Below are 25925 nucleotides of genomic sequence, written 5' to 3' on the forward strand. Positions count from 1 at the left end.
GTAGTTTTGATTTGCATTTCCCTCATGATGTGATGATGAACATCTTTTCATGTGTCTCTTGGCCATCTGGATGTCTTCTTTAGAAAAATGTCTATTCATGTCTTCTCGTTTTTAAATTGGATTAGTTGTTTTTGGGTGTTGAGTTTTATAAGTTCTTTATATATTTTAGATACTAGCCCTTTACCAGATATGTCATTTGCAAATATCTTCTCCCATTCTATAGGGTGCCTTTGAGTTTTGTTGACTGTTTTCTTCTCTGTGCAGAAGCTTTTTATTTTGATGAAGCCCCATTTGTTTATTTTTCCTTTTGTTTCCCTTGCCTCAGGAGACATATCTAGGAAAAAGTGCAATGGCCAATGTGAAAGAGGTTACTGCCTGTGTTCTGTTCTAGGTTTTTTACAGTTTCAGGTCTCATAGTGATTTTTATAGTTTCAGATCTCATATTTAGTGACCACATAATTATGGGTTTATTTATGGACTTTCTGTTCTGTTCCATTGAGTTATGTGAATATTTTTGTGCCAGTACCATACTGGCACAAAACCATAGTTTTGATTACTACAGCTTTGTAATATAACTTGAAGTCCAGAATTGTGATGACTCCAGCTTTGCTTTTCTTTTTCAAAATTGTTTTGGCTCTTTAGGGTCTTCTGCAGTTCCATACAAATTTTAGAATTGTTTGCTGTAGTTCTGTGGAAAAATGCTGCTGGTATTTTGACAAGGATTGCATTAAATGTGTAGATTGCTTTGGGTAGTATAGACATTTTAACAATATTTGTTCTTCCAATCTCTTAGCATGAAGTGTCTTTTCTTCCTTCCTCCCTCCCTCTCTCCCTCTTTCTTTTTTTTTTCTCTTTCCCTTTTTTTTTTTTATTTGTCTTTCCATTTGTTTGTGTCATCTTCAGTTTCTTACATCAGTGTTTTATAGTTTTCAGAGTACAGGTCTTACAGGAATTTCACCTCTTTGGTTAGGTTTATTCCTAGGTATTTTATTATTTTGGGTGCAATTGTAAATGGGATTGTTTTCTTAATTTCTCTTTCTCCTGCTTCATTATTGTATAGAAATACAACAGATTTCTGATCATTGATTTTTGTATCCTGCAACTTTACTGAATGTGTTTATCAGTTCTAGTAGTTTTTTGGTGGAGTCTTTGTATTCTCTATCTATAGTATGTCATCTGCAAACAGTGAAAATTTTACTTCTTCCTTACCAGTTTGGATGCCTTTTATTTTTGTTGTTGTTGTTGTCTGACTGTTGTGGCTAGGACTTCCAATACTATGTTGAATAAAAGTGGTGAGAGTGGACATCTTTGTCTTGTTCCTGACCTTAGGGGAAAAGCTCTCAATTTTGCCACATTGAGGATGATGTTAGTTGTGGGTTTTCCATATAAGGCCTTTGTTATGTTGAGATATATTCCCTCTAAACCTATATTGTTGAGGTGTTTTTTTTTTTTTTATCATGAATGGATGTTGTACTTTGTCAAATGCTTTTTCTTTATCTACTGAAATAATCATATGGTTCTTATCCTTTCCCTTATTGATGTGATGTATCACATTGATTTGCAAATATTGAACCACGCTTGCAACCCAGGAGTAAATCCCGCTTGATCATGGTGTATGATTCTTTGAATTTGGTTGAATTTGGTTTGCTAGTATTTATTTAGGTTTTTTGCATCTATGTTCATCATGGATATTGGCCTGTAGTTCTCTCTTTTTTTTAGTGGTGTCATTATCTTGTTTTGGTATCATGATAATACTGGCCTTCTAGGTTGAATTTGGAAGTTTTCCTTCCTTTTTCTTTTTTTGGAAAAGTTTGAGAAGAGTAGGTATTAACTCTTCTTTAAATGTTTGGTAGAATTCACCTGTGAAGCCATCTGGCCCAGGCTTGAGAGTTTTTTGATTACTGATTCAATTTCTTTGCTGGTTGTCAGTCTGTTCATTTTTTATGTATTCCTTTCTCCAGTTTTGGAAGTTTATGTTCTAGGAATTTATCCATTTCTTCTAAGCTGTCCAGTTTGTTGGCATATGGTATTTCATAACATTCTCTTATAATTGTTTGTATTTCTGTGGTGTTGGTTGTTATTTCTCCCTCTTGTTTGTGATTTTATGTATTTGAGTCATTTCTCTTCTTGGTAATTCTGGCTAGAGGTTTATCAATTTTATTGATTTTTTTTCAAAGAACCAGCTCCTGGTCTCATTGATGTGTTGTTTTCTTAGTTTCTGTATCATTTATTTCTGCCCTATTCTTTACTGTTTCCTTCCTTCTGCTGCTTTTGGGTTTTGTTTTTCTTTTTTTGGCTCTTTTAGGTGTAATATTAGGTTGTTTATTTCAGATTTTTCTTGCTTCTTGAGGCACTCTTGTATTTCTAAAAACTCACTTAGAACCACTTTTGCTGTAACCCATAGGTTTTGGACATTGTGCTTTCATTTTCATTTATTTCCACATACTTTTAAAAAAGTTTTTTTATTTCCTGGTTGACCCATTCATTATTTAGTAACATGTTGTTTAACCTCTGTGTATTTGTCATATTTCCACATTTTTTCTTGTGGTTGACTTCTAGTTTCATAGCATTGTGGTCAGAAAATATGCATGGTATGAATTTGATCTTAAATTTGTTGAGGCTTGTTTTGTGGGCCAGTATATGACCTATTCTGGAGAATGTTCTGTATGCACTTGAAAAGAATGTATATTGGGGCGCCTGGGTGGCTCAGTCGTTAAGCGTCTGCCTTCGGCTCAGGGTCATGATCCCGGGCTCCTGGGATCGAGCCCCGCATCGGGCTCCCTGCTCGGCGGGAAGCCTGCTTCTCCCTCTCCCACTCCCCCTGCTTGTGTTCCTGCTCTCGCTGTCCCTGTCTCTGTCAGATGAATAAATAAAATCTTAAAAAAAAAGAAAAAGAAAAGAATGTATATTTACTATTTTAGGATGGAATGTTCTGAATACATCTGTTAAATCCATCTGTTCCAGTGCATCATTCAAAGCCATTGTTTCCTTGTTGGCTTTCTGTTTAGGTTATCTGTCCATTGATGGAAGTGGGGTGTTAAAGTCCCCTACTATAATTGTATTATCAATTAGTTCCTTTATTTTTGTAATTAACTTTTTATGTATTTGAATGCTCCTATGTTGGATGCATAAATATTTAAAATTGCTATATTTTCTTGTTGGCTTGTCCTCTTTATTATTAAAGACTGGCTTTTTGAACAAATAAACATAATTGACAGAACTTAAGCTACATTAGGAAAAAAAGAAGACTCAAAATCAAATGAAAGAGGAAACATTACAGCAGATAACATAGAAATACAAAGGATCATATGAAAGTATGAACAGTCCAACACATTAGATAACCTAAAAAAAAAATACCTAGAAATATACAATCTACAAAGCATAAATCACAAATAAAATCTAAACAGACTAATGACAAGTATGGACATGGAATCAGTTATCAAAATCTCCCAACCAAAAAATAAACCATTGGCCTGGAGGGGGCAGGGGTCAGGGTTTGGTTTTCTCACTACCCCTCTAATATTCCAGGACTTTTTCATGTGCTTGCGCAAGGGAAACTTTTTTTGTATAGTTGCACAAAAAGATTTCATTTCTGGTTTTTCCTAGACCATGCTCTAATCTGCCTGTTTCAACCCATTGCAGAAGGGGAAAACCTTTCTGACGGTTGGATCTGTCAAAATTTGTCACAGAAATTGTGATCTGTTCACTATGTTGAAGACCAGTTGGTTTTACCTGTAACCAATTTCTCTTTAGTCCCAAATGCTACTACTGATTATACTTACAAGCCTATGGGTGTTACCTGTGAAATTACATTGCTACAACCAGGTGTTCTCATAGCTTGATTCCATCTTTCCCCAGTCATAACCATACGGGCTGAACTAAACACCATTTTTGTCACTTGTATGACCCCTGCTCCTCCATGTTCTTTTCCTTATGTAAATATGATCTGTTTCCCTGTATCCAAGGAAAATACATACGGACTAACTCCCTTTTCAAGGTTTTTAGAAAAGACCCCTTTAGGATGAAATGGCCTCTCACAAAATGTCATACTATCATAAAAATGGGGTCATTATTCTGCACCTCATCCTATTTTGTGTATTTTATTTTTTTAAGAGTTTATTTATTTGACAGAGCACAAGCAGAGAGAGAGAGAGGGAGAAGCAGGCTCCCTGCTGAGCAGGGACCCCGATGTGGGACTCGATCCCAGAACCCTGGGATCATGACCCAGGCCCAAGGCAGCCGTTTAACTGACTGAGCCACCCAGGCATCCCTTGTGTAATTATTTTAAAACTGTATGCCTATTTCCTGTCAAAATTTTGCAAAAATGGTATAATAAAGATGCAAGGACTGTCAATGCTATACACAGGCATATACTTTAAAGTTCCTAAGCAAGTTCACTGTCACTGTTATTAATCCACATTTTTAATGTTACTTTTTACAAATAAACATGCATTCATTTTTTGAACTATATTCATTTTAGGGTCTCCTAATAGGTAATGACAATATTGAAATTTATCTGAGCATGGAATCCTGGAAAATAGTATGGTTAAGAAATTCCCCAATGCTTTCTGTTTCAGGGAACAGCTTACAGCAAAAAACACCCTTTCTTATATTAGTTGGTAGGACTTATAGTCCATAGTTTACTTGGAAAAAAGCCAGGCACAAATTCTTGAAATTCCCATTTTTTGTCCTATAATTAGGTGAATTGATTGTCCCTACTGATCAACCAGAATTTAATGCCTGTAACATGACTTAATCAAATGTTAAGTTTCTCTCCTTCAAGGTCCCTGAACACTGGCCCATCCTTAAGCATTGTAATTAGGAAAAACCCTTCCTGCTAATAGCCCCTGAAAAGAGAGGGCTGACCTCAGGGTAAAATATTCCCTGATCACTGTACCTGGGTGGCTTAGTCAGTTAAGTGTCCAACTTGTGATTCCGGTGTAGGTCATGATCTCATGGGTCGTGGGATCAAACCCCCCACGGCTCTGCAGCAGGCCCCGCTTCAGGCTCTGCACTCATCGGGGAGTCTGCTTGGGATTCTCTCTCTCCCTCTCCCTCTGCCCCTCTCCCCACTCTCTCTCTAAAATAAATAAAAATCTTTTAAAAAATTCCCTGATCAACTATAGGTCATGCTACCTGCTCATATACTACCACATCTCTTCTTGCTAGTGTTGTTTACTCCTTTTTAGAAAAGCTTTTTTTCTGTCTGACCTTGAGGCCTGTGTACATTTTGTGATCAGAGAAATTTCTCTATTGCAAGAATGTTTTGTATATGTCTCTCCTTATCTAAGTCTAGATTTTTAAATTTTTTAAAAAGATTTTATTTATTTATTTGACAGAGAGGGACACAGTGAAAGAGGGAACACGAGCAGGGGAAGTGGGAGAGGGAGAAGCAGGCTTCCCACTGAGCAGGGAGCTGGATGTGGGGCTTGATCCCAGGATCCTGGGATCATGACCTGAGCCGAAGGTAGATGCTTAATGACTGAGCCACCCAGGTGCCCCTAGATTTTTAAATTTTGATAGTGATAAATATCATATGTTCCATGTATGCTTAAAAAATGTATACTCTGTTTTTGTGATACAGTTTAATTTTTAGTTCACCTTAACTAGGTGAACTAGGTCCTGTGTTTTTCTAAAATTTGAAGTCTAATGATTTTGAAGTCTTCAATCTTTAATAATTTGCATCTGTTTTATAATGATATAACAAGGCGACACATATCAAAGTCTTCCTGTGATTGAGGAAATATTCTCTTTTTTTCCCTGTGAATGTGTTCATTTTGCTGACTTGTAAATTTTATAAGCAACAAAATTCCCCATAAACAAAATGGGTGCATGACTTTCACCTATAACTGGCTTCCCCCCAATTAAGAGTTTGATGGAAGTTCCACAATGTCCAGAGTTTGATGGAAGTTTGCTTGTGAACATGGGAATCCATGCTGAAACCAACATGGATGGTTGACAGTATTCATAGTACAGCTAATCTATATAATCTACCTTCTGCAAGATCCCCAAATCTATCCCCAACACTATTTTTTTTAATGTGCAGGAAACAAATTCATGGAATGATATGATAATATGATTGGATTCTCTTTTCAGTTATATCTGGGTGACTTACATTTAAAAACAAGGATGCACATTATAAATGTAATCAAGTAAAGAGATCCATCAAAATGGTTCCTTACTGTCACAACCTGAAAGAATTCTTCCTAGTGTCAAAACCAACATTTGCATAAAGGTTCTTTATTGATAACAAAATATCACAGTTATTAGAAAAAAATTTGCAAAGACTTTAGGATGAATTTTCACTAAACATACATTCATACTAGGGGAGATCTTAAAATTATACTGGATGGGCACTATATTTCAGCAAGAGTAAAACATTACTAAACATCAGTAAATAACTACCTCAGAGAAATCTTAAAATGTAATATACATGGCAATGTTTTCATCCAAAATTCAATCTTTGTGGGATCATCACATGTTAGTTTTGGAATGAAAACTTAAGATTTTATGAGGAATAATAACTCAAATTTTAGTAAATGCTAAGGAATTCAAATGTAATGAACATCAAGACTATAAACATTACTTTAAAGCTTATGAAATGCCATATAATGTATATGGCAGTGAAACCTTACAAATTTAATATATTAAAAGTCTTTTTATACAAAATGAAATAGAAAAGGAACAAAGTGCTAAAATAGAAAATAATTTTTTAATGAAAATACATTATTTACTTTGGATAAAAGTAAAGTGAATTTGGCAAAAGATATCCAGAAGGCCAAGAGACACATGAAAAGATGTTCATCATCACTTACCATCAGGAAAATGCAAATCAAAGCTACAATGAGATATCGCCTCACACATGTGAGAATGTCTAAAATCAACAACACAAGAAACAGCAAGTGTTGGCAAGGATTTGGAGAAAAAGGAACCTTCGTGCACTATTGTTGGTGGGAATGCAAACTGGTGCAGCCACTGTGGAAAACAGTATGGAGATTCCTCAAAAAGTTAAAAATAGAACTATCTAATGATCCAGCAATCACACTATTTACCCAAAGAATACAAAAACACTAATTCAAAGGGATACATGTACCCATATGATTAAAATAGCATTAATTACAATAACCAAGATAAGGCAGCAGCACAAGTATCCATTGAGGATTGAATGAATAAAGAAGTTGTGAGATATATATATATAATATATAATTAAAAATATATAATATTGATTTATATACACACAATGGAATATTATTCAGCCATAAAAAAGAGAGAAATCTTGCCATAATATAATTATTTATATTACTTATAACATAATTATAAAATAATATATAATTATATATAATACACTATAATATATAACAATACTAAACTATAGCTATATATAGTTATATATAATATATACTAATATAAACTAACATATACTAATATATTTGCTAATATAATAGTAATATATATACTTATATACCAATATATGTACCAATATAACATAATACTAATATATAGACTAATAATACAATACTAATACATATACTAATATATACTAATTATATATACTAATAAAACTATAATATAAAATATTAACTATATATAAGTAAAGTGAATTTGAAATTATGTTTAGAAATAATGTTTAGAAATCCATTATGATGTCACAAAGGTTTACCTGAAAGTAATTTGAGTTTGTCACCTCAAGTGTGGAATGTGTTGACAGATATAAAGAACAACTCGAGTTAGATCTACATTAAAAAAAAAATTTTTTTTAAACCAGTAGTTGGTGACCTAAATCTATCCCTCATCTCCCACACTCCAGGTCTTGTGCCTATGAACGTCTCTGAAAATGAGTACATGATTGAGTACATGGTGAATGGGGTTAGAAATGGAAATTATGTTCTGAAAAATGTTGGTAAATAATGGTACATTTAGCATAGTTTTGCATTTCACATTTCAGTTTGCATCTGCTGCACAGACAGGTGCACTCCTTGCTTACTTAAATTGCTTAAATTCTAATGTAGGAGATATTCCAGCCATGATCCCACATAACTCCCCATGGAGGACCTGGTCCCAGACTACCGATTCCAGCTCACCTCTCCCAAGACATGCATCTCTATCTCTTCATCAAAAGAGGGTTTTTTAAATTAAGTTTTTAATTTTAATTCCAATGTAGTTAACATTCAGTGTTATATTGAGACATACAATATAGTGATTTGACAACCCTATAAATTACTCATGATAGGTTTACTCCTAATCCCCAGCACCTACTTTTCCCATCCCTCACCCCTACCTCCTTGCTGGTAACCATTAATTTTTCTCTGTAGTTAAGAGTCTTTTTTTTTGTTCCTTTTTTCCTTTGTTTTGCTTTGTTTCTTAAATTCCACATCTGAGTGAAATCATTTGGTATTTGTCTTTCTCTGGCTGACTTACTTGACTTAGCATCATACCATCTAGTTCCATCCAGGTTGAGGTGAATGGCAAGATTTCACTCTCTTTTATGGCTGAGTAATATTCCATCGTGTATATATATTATATATATATAACATCTCATCCAATCATCAGTCGATGGACACTTCTTCGCTTCAATAATTTGGTTATTGTAAACAATGCTACAATAAACATATGGGTGCATATATCCTTTTGAATTAGTGTTTACCTATTCTTTGGGTTAATACCCACTAGTTCAATTACTGGGTAGTAAGGTACTTCTATTTTGGAGTAGATTCATACTGTCTTCTACAGAGTCTGCACCAGTTTGCATTCCCATAAACGGTACAGGAGGGTTCCTTTTTCTCCACATCCTTGCCAAAAGTTGTTTCTTTTCTTCTCACAACAGTTTTTGAGGAAAGCCACTTTCACCCTTAAAATATAACCATGTTAACTTTCAACACACATGTCCCGCACAACTCCAATCCTTTTTTTTAAAGATTTTATTTATTTATTTGAGAGAGAGAGAGAGAAAGAGCATGAGAGGGGGGAGAGTCAGAGGGAGAAGCAGACTCCCCGCTGAGCGGGGAGCCCGATGCGGGACTCCATCCAGGGACTCCAGGATCATGACCTGAGCCGAAGGCAGTCGCTTAACCAACTGAACCACCCAGGCGCCCACACAACTCCAATCTTTACCTCACTGTTCAAACATGAACTTAAATTCGTAGGAAGTAGTCCCGTCCCACTGGACGCAAAAGAAATAGAAACGATTAGAAATTCCAAAAAAGACCGACGTCGTGCCCCAGAAGAAGCCAGACCCCGCCCACCTCGCTGAGCGGTCATGGCCACTCTCCGGAAATCCTGGCTAGGGCAAACCTTACGACTCACCAAGTGCCGGAAATTCTCCGCCCAGTTTCGTCCTGGCCCCGCCCTCCCGACATCTTGGCTCCGCCGGCCATTTCAGTTTCTCACCCATTACCGGAAGCGCTCCTCCATAGCTCCGCCCCATCCTGCCCCCTGGGTTTAGGGCCAAGATGTGGGCAGGGCGTGAGTTCCCCTATTGCCGGAAGCGCAATATCCCGGCCTCGCCCCAGCCCCGCCCACAGGCGGGGCGCGTCAGAGCCAGGCCACTATTCGCACCCCGCTCATTACCGGAAGCACTCTCCGCGGACCCTGCCCAATCCCGCCGTTCCACCGGCGCGCACGCGCAGCATTTCACCGACCCGGAAGCGGCTGGCAGAGAGCGAACGTCAAATCGGCCTCTGAGGGTTTTGAACTTTCTCTTTTCTACGTCAGAATCTCAGTCCCCAGGCCTACAAGCCTGGGGTCTGGGGTCTCCGCGCACATTAGAGTCCCCTCACCCCCGCCTCCCACCGCGGTAAGTAGGGCGTCGCGGAGATACACACGGAACCCTGCGGGCGGCGCTGCGGCTCCGGGGGTCCCGGTGCGTTTAGGTTCACATTTTTCGGAGTCGGCCCCTGCCTGTGGTCCCCCGGGCCTCGGGCCTTCAGACGCCGCCTGCCGCGTTGTCTCCTCGCTTCGCGCCGTCCCTGGGCGCCCCTCCCGCCCGCGCCGTGGGAGTCCAGGGAGATGGGCGTGTGCGCCTCGCGCCGCAGCCTGGCCCGGCTCGGCCCGTCGAGGCGCGGAGTCTGGCCCTGGCCCTGGGATTGCGCAGACCCCGCCGCCCTCCTGAGGTGCCCCCGCGCCGTGCAGCCCCGCGTAGCGTGAGAGGACCGATGCCCAGGGACGGCACCCTCGTCCGCGCGGGCTTTGGGACGGAAGATCGCGGGGAGTCACGGAGCAGGTCCCCTCCCCCTCCCCGCGAGGATGGGGGGCCTTGGGGAAGCCGGGACCGCGGAAGGGAGGCCGGGACGGCGGCAGACGAGGGGGAGAGGGGGAGCAGGAGAAGGGGAATGGCGGAGGAGAGATCCGTGAGAGGGTCCGTGAAGAGGCGGCAAGATAGAGGACGCGGGAGGGACCTGCAATGAGGCCGTAAGAGCGGAAAGTCGCAAGCGGAGAAGAGAGAAGAGCGAAATGTGGAGGAAAGGGAGGCGCTCCAGAAGAAGGGGGACAGGACAGTCGGGGCCCTCGGTTAGCAGAGGTGGGGCCACGAGGGCGAGGTACTTGACGCAGACAGCGGGGAGAAAAGGGCTGTGGGCAGAAGATGCTGGGACTGAGGCGGTGGGGCTGACAGCGCAGAGAGACTCAGCAGTGCGAGAGCTCAGCCAGAGGGGGTGCCAGTGAGTCGGGGCGCAGGGAGCGGACCTGGGAGAGCCCAGGACACAGGTGGGGGTGGGGCGGAGAGCGAGGCCGGCATTGATGGAGCTCGGAGCAGTCGGAAAGCCTGGGCAGAAGGAGTAAGGGAAGGTGAAATAGGTCTCAGGAGTGCCCCCGGAAAGTGTAGGTGCAGGGAAAGGAAGAGAGAAAAGGGGAGAAAGCAAGACTGGAGACGGGAATCACAGGAAAGGAGAAACAGTAGAGTGAATCAGGAAAGAGAAAGACACGAACAGATGGATAGACAGAAATCCTTCGGAGGGAGAAAAAGGGAACCCAGATCTGGGTGAGTGGTGGTTAATGGGACATGGGTGATTCAGTTGTGATAGAGTGACCTGTGTCTCCATAATGTATTTAACTTTAAATTTGCTTGTTTGAATTGAACAGATGAGAAAGAGAATTACTGTTTATAAGACTCGTGCATTTTATAATTATTTGCATCATAAGATAGCTTTTTAAAAAATTAAACGTAGAATTACCATATGATCCACCAAATTTACTTCTGTGTATATTCACAAAGAACTTGAAAACAGGGACCAGAACAAGTATTTGTACTCTTATGTTCATAGCATTTCTCACAATAGTGAAAAGATACAAAGAGCTCTTCTATGCAGAACACTGAAAATTTGTCTGTACTCTGCAGTTGTGCTTGAATTTGACTCTTAACCCTCAGACTTTGGTCTACCATTCCATTCCCTTTGTCGGAGACAGTAATGTCCTCCAATGTTCTAAATCTACTGGGTGATTGACTCTCTTCATCTGATCAGCAACATGTTGAACAGTGACCACTCCTTCCTTTGAAGACATTTTTTTTTAATGGCTTTCTGGACGTTACAGTATCGACAAATCTTACCTCTCGTTTGTGTGTGTGTGTTTCAGTTTTCTTCTCTCCACCTTGTTAACTTCCGTTTCCTCTGCATATTTTTCCTCAACCCTCTCTGATTGGAGGAGTAGCCCATTGGCTAGTCTTGTGTTTTCACTTATGATAGAATTTAAAAAAAAAAAAGACTAATCTGGGTGAAAGACTACAGGGCTTCCAGAATTCACTTGAGATGGAGGAGAACATCGTCTGAAGACCATGGCTGGACATTCCTGATCTACTTCTGTGACCTGATCCCCTGCTTGTCTCCTCCTCCCTCCCTGGGATTGAGGCCCACAGATGCCTTTGCTGTTCTTGAGGCCAGGGTCAGCACTGCCCCAGGGCTTTCCCAAGGGTGGTCCCTCTGTCTAGAATTCTCTGGCTTCAAATGCAGGTGGTGAACTTCCTTCCCCAGGTGTTTGTTGTGAGATCACCTTCTCATGGGGCCATCTCTGACACTGCCATGTCCCATTCTAGCTTCCCTCCAACCCCCCATTCTGACCTGTGATGCCTGCTCTGCATGGGTCTCTCTGCTCCTTTCTCTTCCACTGTTTGCATGCAGGGGACAGGGCCCTAGGAGGGAGCAGAGCCGCAGGTGGGTGGGGTGCTGGGCTGGTCTCCTCTGGTGTTCCACCCTGACTTCCCATGGGATTGTGAGGCATTTTGCACATTCCTCATGTGCCCAGTCCCCAGAGATTTCTCTTCTTGTGTTTGGGCATAATGGGGCCCAGCCTCATTATCCAGCATCAAGCACTAGGGCTCTGGCTCATCCAGTGATGAGAACTAAAAGCAGCCCCTGATCTAGAGAGAGGTGAGGGGGGCTGTTCTCTACATGGGGTGTTATCGGGGCGGGTCTGTGGCTTTAAAGGGAGGGTTAATGCAGCCCAGATCCCCACTGCTGCAGCTCATGTGTGTGCTTCACCAGGAGGGGAGTGAGTTCTGCGGGAAGAGGTCACAACACTCACTTGCTGGTCTCCATGTAGCAGTACGGTGTCCCTGAATCCCTCCTGTGGCGGTGGGCAGCAGAGGGGAGGATCTTCCTGTGTGTGTGTGTGTGCAACAGGAAGGCGTATGTTGACCAAGTTCTAAACAGCATATATTTGACACTCAGGATTGACGTCTCAAGACCCATCTAGCCTGGCAGAGAAGCCCAGGGGAGGGAGAGGAGGAAAGCCCAGAGAGTCAGGAATGACTCATTCTCAGGTAAAGTCATATCTCAGTTCCTTGTTCTGTCGTCTGTGTCCTCACCTCCAGGTGGCCGTGCTCGCCACACTCTGGTGTCCCTCCTGACATGTTTGCTCATGCTCACGCCAGGACCTGCCCTCAGCCCCTCGATCTGCATGCAGATTCCAGCTCATACACTTCCATGTATCTATTTAATGGAGATCAAAAGTACTTGTTACTAGTTTTAGAAAAATCTTGCAGGGGGTGCATGGCTTGTTTGGGGGGTAGATCATGGGACTCTTGATCTGGAAGTCATGAGTTTGAGCCCCACGTTGGTAGTAGAGATTACTTTAAAAAAAAAATTGTGTTTAGGGGCGTCTGCCTGTGGCTCAGGTCATGATCCTGGAGTCCCAGGATCAAGCCCCGCATTGGGTTCCCTGCTCAGCGGGGAGTCTGCTTCTCCCTCTGCCCCTCACCCTGCTCATGTTCTCTCTCACTCTGTCTCTTTCTCAAAGAAATAAAATATTTTTTTAAAAAATTGTGTTTACAGGGTTGTTTTTGTAAGCAGACTAAATAGAATAACATTGACAGTTTTATTTACATCTCGTACAATTTGCACGTGTTCTTGTACCAGAAATGCACATGAGTAAAAAATGATAGATAATAAAGATTTATGTAAAAATAGATGTCATTTAAGGACGGCTGGGTGGCTCAGTCGGTTAAGCATCTGCCTTCGGCTCAGGTCATGATCCCAGAGTCCTGGGATCGAGTCCCACATCGGGCTCCTTGCTCAGCGGGAGGCCTGCTTCTCCCTCTCCCACTCCCCCTGCTTGTGTTCCCTCTCTTCACTGTGTCTCTCTCTATCAAATAAATAAATAAAATCTTAAAAAAAAAAAAGATGTCATTTAGAAAGTCGTATTTTGATTTCAGTTATTTTCAGTGTATGTGTTTTCTGTCCACACGTGTGTGTGAACATTAGCCCATGGTGTGTAAAAAAGACATCATCCTTTCATAAATAACTTTTATTTATTTTAACGTTGGAAGTATGTCTGACATATTTTCCATGGCCTTAAATTTATTTCTACACCATCATGGAAATGAGATAATAGCAGTAGGAATATGGTGTAAGTGCATGTGTGTGTGCATGCGTATATATTGACCTTTTATCCAGGCTTATGTTTCAGCCTTGAACTTGTTTCAGGTTTTCTTCATTAGCAAACCCTCTGTCAACAGACGTTCATTGTTGCATGCATTACTTCACTGTGTGGCACTATGAGTTCCATCCTAAAGCCTGACCACTTGGTTCAGGTGCACGCTCTGCCGTTTGTATCTGTTTGACCAGAGGCATGTTCATTAGAGTGTGTGTGACAGAGTTGGGTCCTGTGTAAGATGGGAACAAATACTAATTTAATTGGATGCAATGTCCTTCTACAGGTTAACACTTGTAAAGCATTAGAGTAATGCTTACCATATGGGAAGTGTTCAGAACTTCAGATGGCTTTATTATTATGAGATTCCCATTTTGCAGTTTACACCTTTCATTAACACTACTATAGACTTTATCAACCCTGAAGACACTACTCATGCTGTAGCTCGTGTGGAAATTTGCTGTCATTTGGTGTGTACAACATACTACCTAGAACTTGCATGTAGTTTACCATTTGTCGATGTTTTTGCATTTGTGTATTTTATCTGGCACAATATTGTAAAGTCCTCAGTTGAGCTGAAGGAAATCCTGTGATGGAAAAGTGTAACAAATCCAAATCAGGGGTATATGACTTGCTCAGAATGATCTTTTGTGGACCTACGGAAGCCCTCATTTCTGTTTGACCCTTCCACCTCTCTCCTCCTCTCATTTTTATGAAGTAAGTAGTTCCCTAATGGCCTCTTGGTGAAATGTGCTTCCATTTCAGGAACTGTTGACCTTCAGGGATGTGGCCATAGAATTCTCTCAGGAGGAGTGGGAGTGCCTGGACCCTGCTCAGAGGGCCTTGTACAGGGACGTGATGGTGGAGAACTACAGGAACCTGGTCTTCCTGGGTGAGGATTAGTTTCCCTACGGAGGTTGGGTACTGCTCTGGTGTATCTTTGTTTTTCTTGGGGATTTCTTGGGAGCCCCTTCTCTGCTTGACTGAAATTGAAGCCCTGCTGATTCAGAAATGAAAAGCTTCACAATGTGGTATCTGGATTTTAAACGCAGATGATCATGCAGGTAGTGGTGGTGCTAGAAGGAACAAGACCTTATGTCAAAACTAAAATACCACATTCCCTGGTTTTACACCTGTAATTTTGACTTGGTCGTTCTGGGAAGAGAGCTGGATATCTGTCAAACATTTAAGCATTAGGAAGAAGAATGTCATTGAACAAATTTGTGAAATGCTATTCTAGACGCGCCTGTAATGAATGTCCTTGGTCTCAGCTGACAAAGGACTGGGAAAACCCCAGGACATCATCTGCTGTTTTCCATATCAGCAGGAATCTCTTTCTGAGCTGAATATTATCTCCACTGTGGAGAGTGCTTGCTCTGAAATGCTAAGAGTGGGGTAAAACTAGCAACAAAACCCTGGTGGGTGGGAAGGTGTCAAAGATGTGAACACGAATAGGGATAGATGGCAGAAAGTGACTTCCTGAAATGTCATTTGGACCATTCCCTCTGCATAGGAGAGGTGGTTGGAAAAGAAGAGTTGATTTCTCATGGACTCTCACAGGAACTCATTGTTCTCCCTCTCCTTCACTCTCTTCTTTGTATGTGTATGTTTCTGTGCCCTCCTCGGTGGTTCTGCTGCTCTTGTCAGCAACAAGGGCAGTCTTTAACATGACCCAGACATGCAGTTCTCTGCCCGCCCCCAGGGCCCTTTACTGGTTCAACCTTGGGGAGCACATGAAGGGCTCTTTGTAAGGGGTATTCTTCCTTCCTTAGCCTCTCCTTCCCTACTCCGTCCACACAGATCTGATCTGAGGCTCCCCTTCGTCCTGACTGCAGGCCTTCTCCAGCTTGCATCCCATTCCATGTGCTGAGTGACCTGTCATGATGGGAACATCGGCTGCTCTTTTGCATCTGGGACTCCAGGCAGGAGCATGGGCTGTGTCAAGCCCTCTGCCTGATCCGTGCCTCTACCATATCCTCATTTCCACTTTCGCCCTTCAGGGGAATGAGTACTGGGAATAGAAGGGTGTTTTGAGATTGCTTTCAGCAGTGCTGTATAGAGAGAGGGCGGGGAAAACCTTTGATTCCCAGTCCTTCAAGGGGACTGTATCTCAGGATTTGGGCCCTCAGCCTGGAGACTGTAGGCCGACCTTAGGTCCTGTTTGAACACCCCACAAAATCAGACCCCCTTCCTTAATTTCCTGTCTTTGTCTCCCTCTTGCAGCTCCTCCTTAGTCTGGGAGTGTGGGAAACCCTTGGCTGTCCCTGATTTCCTGGTCTCCTAAGTTTGTATGGTGTTGCCTGTGAAATTTTCTTGGTTCTGAAATACAGTTCCTCAGCGTCTGAAATTTTATCCTCATATTTTGGACAACTGGGCACCTTGTGGTGAGCTCTCCCAGGAGAATTTTACTGGGTAAAAGAACATTCTGGATGGAGAGCACATATATTTAGATGTCAGAGCATCACCCTGCTAAGTAGCGACGTGGGCCCTGAAGCACCTGAGTAGCGTGGTCAGCATGTTCCAGGATGCTGACAGTGAGTGTAGCACGAGAGCCTGGCTGATGGCTCCAGTTGTCCTTCCGGTTTTTGGCGTGTCACCAAAGTGTGTCTTGAGGACACTGTGGCAGTGTTGATGGAGTATTGTAAGGATCATCCCCCTTAATTTGGCGTGAATAAGTTCAGGAATTTATTCTAGGGAGAAAATTGTCTGCCTTCATATCCTCATCTGTGAGACTGCTGACCAAACTATCGTTCATGCACCAGTGTCATTGCATGTGTGTGCCATTGTTCCTTCTTCAACAAATAAGATGTTGATTTATTGTGTTGAGGGAATTTGTGAGTTCATGGTGCCTACCTTATTGAACTCTACTGCATTTCTGTAGTTGAATGTTACTTTGATCTGCAGGGTTCCATCTATTACAAATGAACTTGTTATATATGTATTTAATTATTATGTGTTTTTGATGACACTCATCAATGTTCTTTGTTTTATACCTGTAATTCGTGGGACTCTTTGATCAGGGAATGAATGTTGTTTCATATATTTTACAAGATTTCCTTCCTGAGTACTAAGGGATATGGAGGAGCAGTCTTAGTCCAAAAACCTTTATCTGGAATTTGGTGAAAATAAAATCATAGTTATCTTTCCTATATCTGTTTTGCTTGAGTTAATACCTGCTTATTGACGAATACCTTTCTCATTGGAATGAATTTGGATTTTTAAAATTTAGCATATTGGATATCTTGAGAACATGCTTTTGTTATTAAGTGACTGTGTTCAACCTCAGAAATACAAAGAAATTCATTCATAATTTCTTTTATAAGATATTTTGGTCTTTATATAGTATATCTTAAGTTTACTAAACATAACTTGTTAGGTATTATATGAATTTTATAGAGATATTTTAAAGTTCGATTCAGATGCTTTATTGTTATATCATTTCCGTGTCTAGATTCACCATGTAACTCTTGGTATGCTAAACTAATACCTAAATATCTAAGTTTATTTTATAGAAACAGCCAATTTCTTACATTTCATGTACTTTACATCACTATGACTTTTGACACAATTTTCCACCAAATGTGTAAAGTTCTGGAAATCCTTTTATTTATAACCCATGAAGACTGTTATGTTCTCAGGTGTTTTATAGTCTTCTGACTATTATTGTTTCTTATGTTGACCACCTCTGCACATGGATCTTATGGCACTGGAAAATATCGTTTCTGCCCTTAAGTGCTACTGATAATAATGCCTTAGAAATTATTCCTTGATCTTGGTCATATGACCCTTAAGGTTATATATAGTCTCCTGATAATCTTTGTGAAGTCGGGATTTATTAATTTTGGGCAACTGGACATTAATTTTTATTTATTCATGATAACTATAGGTTTACAAATCCATATGACAATAACACCCCTCACCTCATGTCCGTTTCATATGTGAAACTATGTTGAGAAGATTCAGTAATAGAATTTCAGGTAATTAGAGGAACCAGCCTAAGAGAAACTGTTATTTCTACATAATATAAACAGACTTAGCTTCAAAATTTTAACATATTAAAATCAGAAAATACCTGTTTTTTAAATCTATTGTGAAATTAATCACTCACATTTTTAGTTACTTAAAAAAATGAACTTTTAGGGCACCTGGGTGTCTTAGTCATTAAGCGTCTGCCTTCAACTCAGGTCATGATCCCAGGGTCCTGGGATCGAGTCCCACATCGGGCTCCTGGCTCAGCGGGAAGCCTGCTTCTCCCTCTCCCACTCCCCCTGCTTGTGTTCCTGCTCTCACTGTCTCTCTCTGTCAAATAAATAAATAAAATCTTTTTAAAAAATTTTTTAAAAAATAAAAATGAACTTTTAATCAAACTGGAATTCACATGACATAAAATTAACCATTTATATTTTTTTAAATTATGTTATGTTAGTCACCATACAGCACATCATTAGTTTTTGATGTAGTGATCCATGATTCATTATTTGTGTATAACACCCAGTGCTCTTTGCAACACGTACCCTCTTAATACCCATCACTGGGCTACCTCATCCCCCCACCCACCTCCCCTCTGAAACCCTCAGATTGTTTCCTGGAGACCATAGTCTCTCATGGTTCGTCTCCCCCTCTGACTTCCCCTCCTTCAGTTTTCCCTTCCTTCCCCTCATGTTCTCTGTGCTATTGCTTATGTTCCACAAATGAGTGAGACCATGTGATCATTGACTTTCTCTGCTTGACTTATTTCACTTAGCATCATCTCCTCCAGTTCCATCCATGTTGAGGCAGATGGTGCATATTCATCCTTTCTGATGGCTGGGTAATATTCCATTGTATATATGGACCACATCTTCTTTATCGATTCATCTGTTGAAGGGCCTCTCGGCTCCTTTCACAGTTTGGCTATTGCAGACATTGCTGCTATGAACATTGGGGTGCATGTGGCCCTTCTTTTCACTACATCTGTACCTTTGGGGTAAATACCCAGTAGTGCAATTGCTGGGTCATAGGGGAGCTCTATTTTTAACTGTTTGAGGAACCTCCGTACTGTTTTCCAAAGTGCCTGTACCAACTTGCATTCCCACCAACAGTGTAAGAGGGTTCCCCTTTCTCCACAACCTCTCCAACATTTGTTGTTTCCTGCCTTGTTAATTTTTGCCATTCTAAGTGGTGTAAGGTGGTATCTCAATGTGGTTTTGATTTAAATTTCCCCGATGCCTAATGATGTTGAACATTTTTTCATGTGTCAGCCATTTGTATGTCTTTGGAGAAGTGTCTGTTCATGTCTTCTGCCCATTTTTTGACTAGATTATTTGTTTTTTTGGATGTTGAGTTTGAGAAGTTCTTTATAGATCTTGGATACCAGCCCTTTATCTGTAATGTCATTTGCAAATATCTTCTCCCATTCCATGGGTTGCCTCTTAGTTTTGTTGACTGTTTCCTTTGCTGTGCAGAAGATTTTATCTTGATGAAGTCCCAAAAGTTCATTTTTGCTTTTGTCTCCCTTGCCTTTGGAGACATGTCCTGAAAAGAACTTGCTGTGGCCGAGGTCGAAGAGGTTACTGCCTATGTTCTCCTCTAGGATTTTGATGGATTCCTGTCTTACATTGAGGTCTTTCATCCATTTAGAATTTATCTTTGTGTATGGTGTAAGAGAATGGTCGAGTTTCATTCTTCTGTATATAGCTGTCCAATTTTCCCAGCATCATTTATTGAAAAGACTGTCTTTTTTCCATTGCATATTTTTTCCTGATTTGTTGAAGATTAGTTGACCATAGAGTTGAGGGTCCATATTTGGGCTCTCTATTCTGTTCCGTTGATCCATGTGTCTGCTTCTGTGTCAGCACCATGCTGTCTTGGTGATCACAGCTTTGCAATACAGCCTGAAATCAGACAATGTGATGCCCCCAGCTTTGTTTTTCTTTTTCAGCAATTCCTTGGCGATTTGGGGTCTTTTCTGGTTCCATACAAATTTTAGGATTGTTTGTTCCAGCACTTGAAAAATGCCATTGGTATTTTGATTGGGATGGCATTGAAAGTATAGATTGCCCTGGGCAACATAGACCTTTTTACAGTGTTTATTCTTCTGATCCATGAGCATGGAATGTTTTTTCATCTTTTTGTGTTTTCAATTTCTTTCGTAAGTGTTCTGTAGTTTCTAGGGTATAGATCCTTCACCTCTTTGGTTAGGTTTATTCCAAGGTATCTTATGGTTTTTGGTGTTACTGTAAATGGAATCGATTCCCTAATTTCTCTTTCTACAGTTACATTGTTAGTGTATAGGAAAGCAACTGATTTCTGTGCATTGATTTTGTACCCTCCCACATTACTGAATTGCTGTATGAGTTCTAGTAATTTGGGGGTGGAGTCTTTTGGGTTTTCCACATAAAGTATCATGTCATCTGGGAAGAGAGAGAGTTTGACTTCTTCTTTGCCAATTTGAATACCTTTTATTTCTTTTTGTTGTTTGATTGCTGTTGCTAGGACTTGTAGTACTATGTTGAACAACAGTGGCGAGAGTGGGCATCCCTGTCGTGTTCCTGACCTTAAGGGAAAGGCTCTCAGCTCTTTCCCAGTGATAATGATATTCACTGTGGGCTTCTCAGAGATGGTTTTTATGAACTTGAGGAATCTTCCCCATAGCCCTACACTCTGAAGAGTTTTAATCAGGAAAGGATGCTGTATTTTGTCAAATGCATTTTCTGTATCAATTGAGAGGATCATATGGTTCTTTTCCTTTATTAATATGTTCTGTCACACTGATTGATTTGCAAATACTGAACAACCCTTGCATCCCAGGAATAAATCCCACCTGGTTGTGATGGATAATCCTTTTAAAGTACTATTGGATCCTATTGGCTAGGATCTTGTTGAGTATCTTGGCATGCATATTCATTAGGGATATTGGTCTGTAATTCTTTTTGATGGGGTATTTGCCTGATTATGGGATCAAGGTAATGCTGGCCTCAGAATGAGTTTGGAAGTTTTCCTTCTGTTTCTATATTTTGAAACAGTGTCAGAAGAATAGGTACTATTTCTTCTTTAAATGTTTGGTAGTATTCCCCCTGGGAATCCATCTAGCCCTGGGCTCTTGTTTTTTGGGAGGTTTTTGATCACTGCTTCAATTACGTTACTGGTTATTGGTCTATTCAGATCGTCAATTTCTTCCTGTTTTAGTCTTGGTCATTTATAACTTTCCAGGAAGGCATCCATTTCTTCTAGGTTAATTTATTTAACCTAGATATATAATTTATTTTAACTTAGATATATAATTTATTCTTCTTGCTTAATTTATTGGCATATAGTTGCTGATAATAATTTCTAATAATTGTCTCTGTTTCCTTGATGTTAGTCATGATCTCTCCCCTTTCATTCATAATTTTATTAATTTGGGTTCTTTCTCTTTTCTTTTGGATTAGTCTGGCCACAGGTTTATCGATCTGTTAATTCTTTTGAAGAACCAGCTTCTAGTTTCATTGACCTGCTCTACTGTTTTTCTGGTTTCTAATTCATTGATCCCTGCTCTAATCTTAATTATTTCTCTTCTCCTGCTTGGTTTAGGTTTTATTTGCTCTTTTTTCTCCAGTTCCTTTAGGTGTAAGGTTAGCTTGTGCATTCAGGATTTTTCTTTTTTGAGTGAGGCTTGGATGGCTATGTATTTCCCCCTTAGGACCGCCTTTGTGTATTCCATAGGTTTTGGACCAATGTGTTTTCGTTCTCATTGGTTTCCATGAATTAAGTTCTTCTTTAATTTACTGGTTGACCCAAACATTCTTAAGCAGGATGGTCTTTAGCTTCTAAGTGTTTGAATTCCTTCCAAATTATTTCAAAGCATTGTGGTCTGAAAATACGCAGGGAATAATCTCAATCTTTTGGTATCGACTGAGACCTTTTTTGTGACCTAGTATGTGGTCCGTTCTGGAGAAAGTTCCATGTGCGTTCAAGAAGGATGAGTATTCTGTTGTTTTAGGATGGAATGTTCTGTATATATCTATGAGGTCCATCTGGTCCAATTTGTCATTCAAAGCTCTTGTTTCTTTGTTGATCTTCTGCTTAGATCTGTTTATTGCCGAGAGTGGAGTGTTGAGGTCTCCTTTATTTTGGTTAACATTTGGCTTATGTAGTTGGCTGCTCACATGTTGGGGGCATAGATATTTACAATTGTTAGATCTTGTTGGATAGACCCTTTAAGAATGATATAGTGTTCCTCTGTATCTCTTACTACAGTCTTTAGCTTAAAATCTAATTTTTCTGACATGAGAATTGCTACCCCAGCTTTCTTTTGAGGTCTGTTGGCATGAAAAATGGTTCTCACTTTCAGTCTGGATGTATCTTTAGGTTCAGAATGAGTCTCTTGTAGACAGAATATGGATGGGTCATGTCTTTATCCGATCTGCAACCCTATGCCATTTCATGGGAGCATTTAGGCCATTCACATTGAGAGTGATTATTGAAAGATACGATTTTAGTGCCATCCTGTTGCCTGTGAAGTCCCTGTTTCTATAGATTGTCTCTGTAAATTTCTGGTCTAGACTACTCTTGGGTTCTTTCTTCTTTTATAGACCCCCCCCCACCCCTTAATATTTCTTGCAGGGCCGGCTTGGTGGTCACATACTCTTTCAGTTTCTGCCGGTCCTGGAAGCTCCTTGTTCTCCATCCATTCTGAATGACAGCCTTGCTGGATAAAGTATCCTTGGCTGCATGTTCTTCTCATTTAGTACCCTGAATATGTCTTGCCAGCCCTTCCTGTCTTGCCACGCCTCTGTGGACAGGTCAGACATTATTCTGATGTTCCTCCCTGTGTATGTAAGAAATCTTTTCCCCCTAGCTTCTTTCAGGATTGTTTCCTTGGTTCTAAGATTTGCGAGTTTTACTATTATATGTTGAGGCATTGATCTGTTCTCTTTGATCTTGGGAGTGGGCCTCTCTGCCTCTTGGACATGAATGCTTGTTTCCTTCCCCAGAATAGGGGAGTTCTCAGCTATGATTTGCTCACATAGATCTTCTAGTCCTCTCTCTACTTCCACCCTCAGGGATCCCAGTAACTCTGACATTGGAACATTTCATGGCGTCAATAATCTCTCTCAGTCTGATCTCTTGGGCTTTCAGGAGTTTATCCCAAGCCTCCTCAGCTTCTTTCTTTTCTATCATCTTACCTTCTGGCTCACTAATTCATTCTTCTGTCTCATTTACCCTGGCTGCCAGAGTATCCAGTTTAGACTGCATCTCATTCATAGCATTTTTAAGTTCGGCCTGATTAGATCTCATTTCTGCCCTTAGAGATTCTATATTATCACTAATATTTTTCTCAATCCTCGATAACGACTTCATAATTGCTACTCTGAAGTCTGTCTCTGACATCTTGCTTATATGCATATCCATTAGGTCTGTGGCAGAGGCCATAGTCTCTGATTCTTTTCTTTGTTGTGGGTTCCTTCTCTTAGTCATTCTTTGGAGGGTGGTTGAGGGAATGTAGAGTCCAAAGTATTAACCATGACCCAAGCAAGATGCACCTGTTTTATAGGGACCCCAGGGTTGTCTTCCTCTTGTTCTTCCAGCCTGTCTTCTGGGGGAAGGGCCTGCCGCACTGTTACTCAGGCAACCCTGCTTGGGCAGAGTTGCAGTGACCCCTGTGGGGGGGTGGTGGGCTCAGTGAAAACTGTTTTTTTGAGCTTTTGTTCTTTGGTATTCTGTCACCTTCCCAGTGCCAGCTTATGGCTGCTCCGTCCCCCTTCTGTTTATTTTCTGATATCTGCCCACAGAATCACGGCTCCACCCTTCATACCTCAAGACTGCTGGAGATTTTCTGCTCATAGAGATCCAAATATATATTCTTACATTTCAGGCTGATTTCATAGGTGTCCAGAATGGTCTGATAGATGTCCAGCTAAATTCAGGAGACCGGTTGAAATAGGGTCCCCTACTCTTCCGCCTTCTTGCTCGGAATCAAAATTAACCATTTTAAAGTGAACATTTCAGTGGCATTTAGTGCATTTACCAGTTGTCCAACTACCACCTCTGCCTAAGTGCACAACATTCCCATCACTCCAAATTACTTTCCGTTACCCATAAGTCAGTTTCTCCACATTTTCCTGTTGCCAGTCCCTGAAATTACCAGTCTGCACTGTGTCTCTGTTTATTATTTAGATTTCTTCTTTTTCAATATTGTCTGGACTCTTCAGGGCCCGTTGCAGTTCCATATGTATTGGATCATGTTTTCCATTTCTCCAAGGAAGGTTTCTGGAATTTTCATAATGTGTATATAGAATATCTAGACCACTTTGGTAAATGTTACCATCTTTTTAAAAATATGATATCTTCCAACCCATAAATATGAGATGTCTTTTCTATTTATTTTGGTGTTTAATTTCTCTCAGCAGCATTTTATGCTTTTCAGTCTACAGGTCTTTCACTGCCTATGTTAAGATTTTTTCCTAGGTATTTTATTTCTTTGATGTTTCATTATATATGGAATATTTTTAACATTCCCTTCCCAGATTGTTCAGTAGAGTTTATAAGGCACAACAGCTTTCATGTGTTGATACTGTGTCCTGCAACCTTCCTGACATCATTAGGACACATTCTTAGAGTAGGTTGTGTGTGTGTATTTTTTTTTTTTAGAGATTTTATTTATTCATTTGACAGAGAGAGAGGGCACAAGCAGAGGGAAGGGCAGGCAGAGAGAGCTAGAAGCAGGCTCCCCGTTGAGCAGGGAGCCCATCCTGGGGCTGGATCTCAGGACCCTGGGACCATGACCTAAGCCAAAGGCAGAGGCTTAACCGACCCAGCCACTGAGGCGCCCTGTGTGTGTGTATTTTATGGAATTTTTTATACATAGTGTTATGTCATCAGCACATAGAGATTATTGTCCTTTTTCTTCCCCAATATGTATGTATATTTAATTTTTCTTTTCTTTCTTTTTTTGTTTTATTGGTCCTGGTAAAACTTGCAGTACAGTGATGGATAGCATTGATAAAAGTCAGTATTTCATCACTTATTCCTTAGCTTAGGGGGAAAGTATTACTCTTTCACCATGACTATGATATGAACTGTGGGTTTTTTATAATAGACCTTTAAGAAGTTGAGGAAGTTCACTTCTGTTTTAAGTATGCTGGTGTTTTTTAACATGAAAGAGAGTTCTAGGTTTTTTCAAATATTCTGTAGACAATGAGATGATTATGTAGGTTTTTCTTTTTTTCTTTTTACTATTAATCTAGGTTATTATATTGGTAGATGTTTACATGTTGAATTGTCTGTCAATCCTTGAATTCTTGGAGTAAGTCCCACTTGGTTATGTTGTATAATTTTAATCTACTATGTATTTAATTGGACAGTATGTTATTGAAGATATTTGCATCTATATTAAGTGATATTAGTTTATCATTTTCTTCTCATGTGATGTCTTTGGTTTGGTATCAGAATAATGTTGGCCTCAGAGAATGAATTAAGAAAGGTTCTTTCTTGGGGGGACTGGGAGGGGAAAAAGAGAAGTGTTCCCTCTTATTTCTTGTGGTGGTGGTTTAGTTACAAGGAACTTCCTCATCTTTTATCTTGGAAGTTGTAGTTGGTTGACTTTTTTGTCCCCCCCTCTTATCTGTCAACATTTTAAATATCCCATTGTTTCTGGACTTCATGGTTTGGCTGAAAAATAAGCTCTGAAAGTTATTGTGCGTCCTTTATATGTGATGCTTCTCCCTTCCTGCTTTCAAAATTCTCTTTTTTACTTTTGTCTTTCCACATATTGATTATGATTTGTTGCAGTGTGCGTCTCTGTTGCAGTTTTTCTTAATTGCATGTTCACTGAGTTCTTAGATTTATAGAGTCTTGTCTTTTAACATTTAAGAAATTGTCTACCATATTTCTTTCAATAACTCTTCTGCCTCCTTTTCTTTCTCCTTTCTTCTTGGGACTCCCATTGTTCATATGTTGGCCCACATGATGTTGTCCTGCAGCACCATTAGACTCTATTCACTTATACTCAGTCTTTTTGTGCTCCTCATACAGGGTACTCTCAACTGATCTCCCTGCCAGTTAGCTGAATCTTACTTCCACCTATTAGACCTGATACTGAACCT

The 25925-nt window shown here is 40.4% G+C and overlaps 1 pseudogene; it reads left to right on the plus strand.

Moving 5' to 3' along the window:
- The first annotated feature begins 9573 nt into the window (after positions 1-9573).
- LOC113935851 overlaps positions 9574-25925 on the plus strand; it is a 47808-nt pseudogene continuing 31456 nt past the window's right edge.

Source organism: Zalophus californianus, chromosome 17 (assembly GCF_009762305.2).
Source record: "Zalophus californianus isolate mZalCal1 chromosome 17, mZalCal1.pri.v2, whole genome shotgun sequence".
Classification (NCBI taxonomy): Eukaryota; Metazoa; Chordata; class Mammalia; order Carnivora; family Otariidae; genus Zalophus; species Zalophus californianus.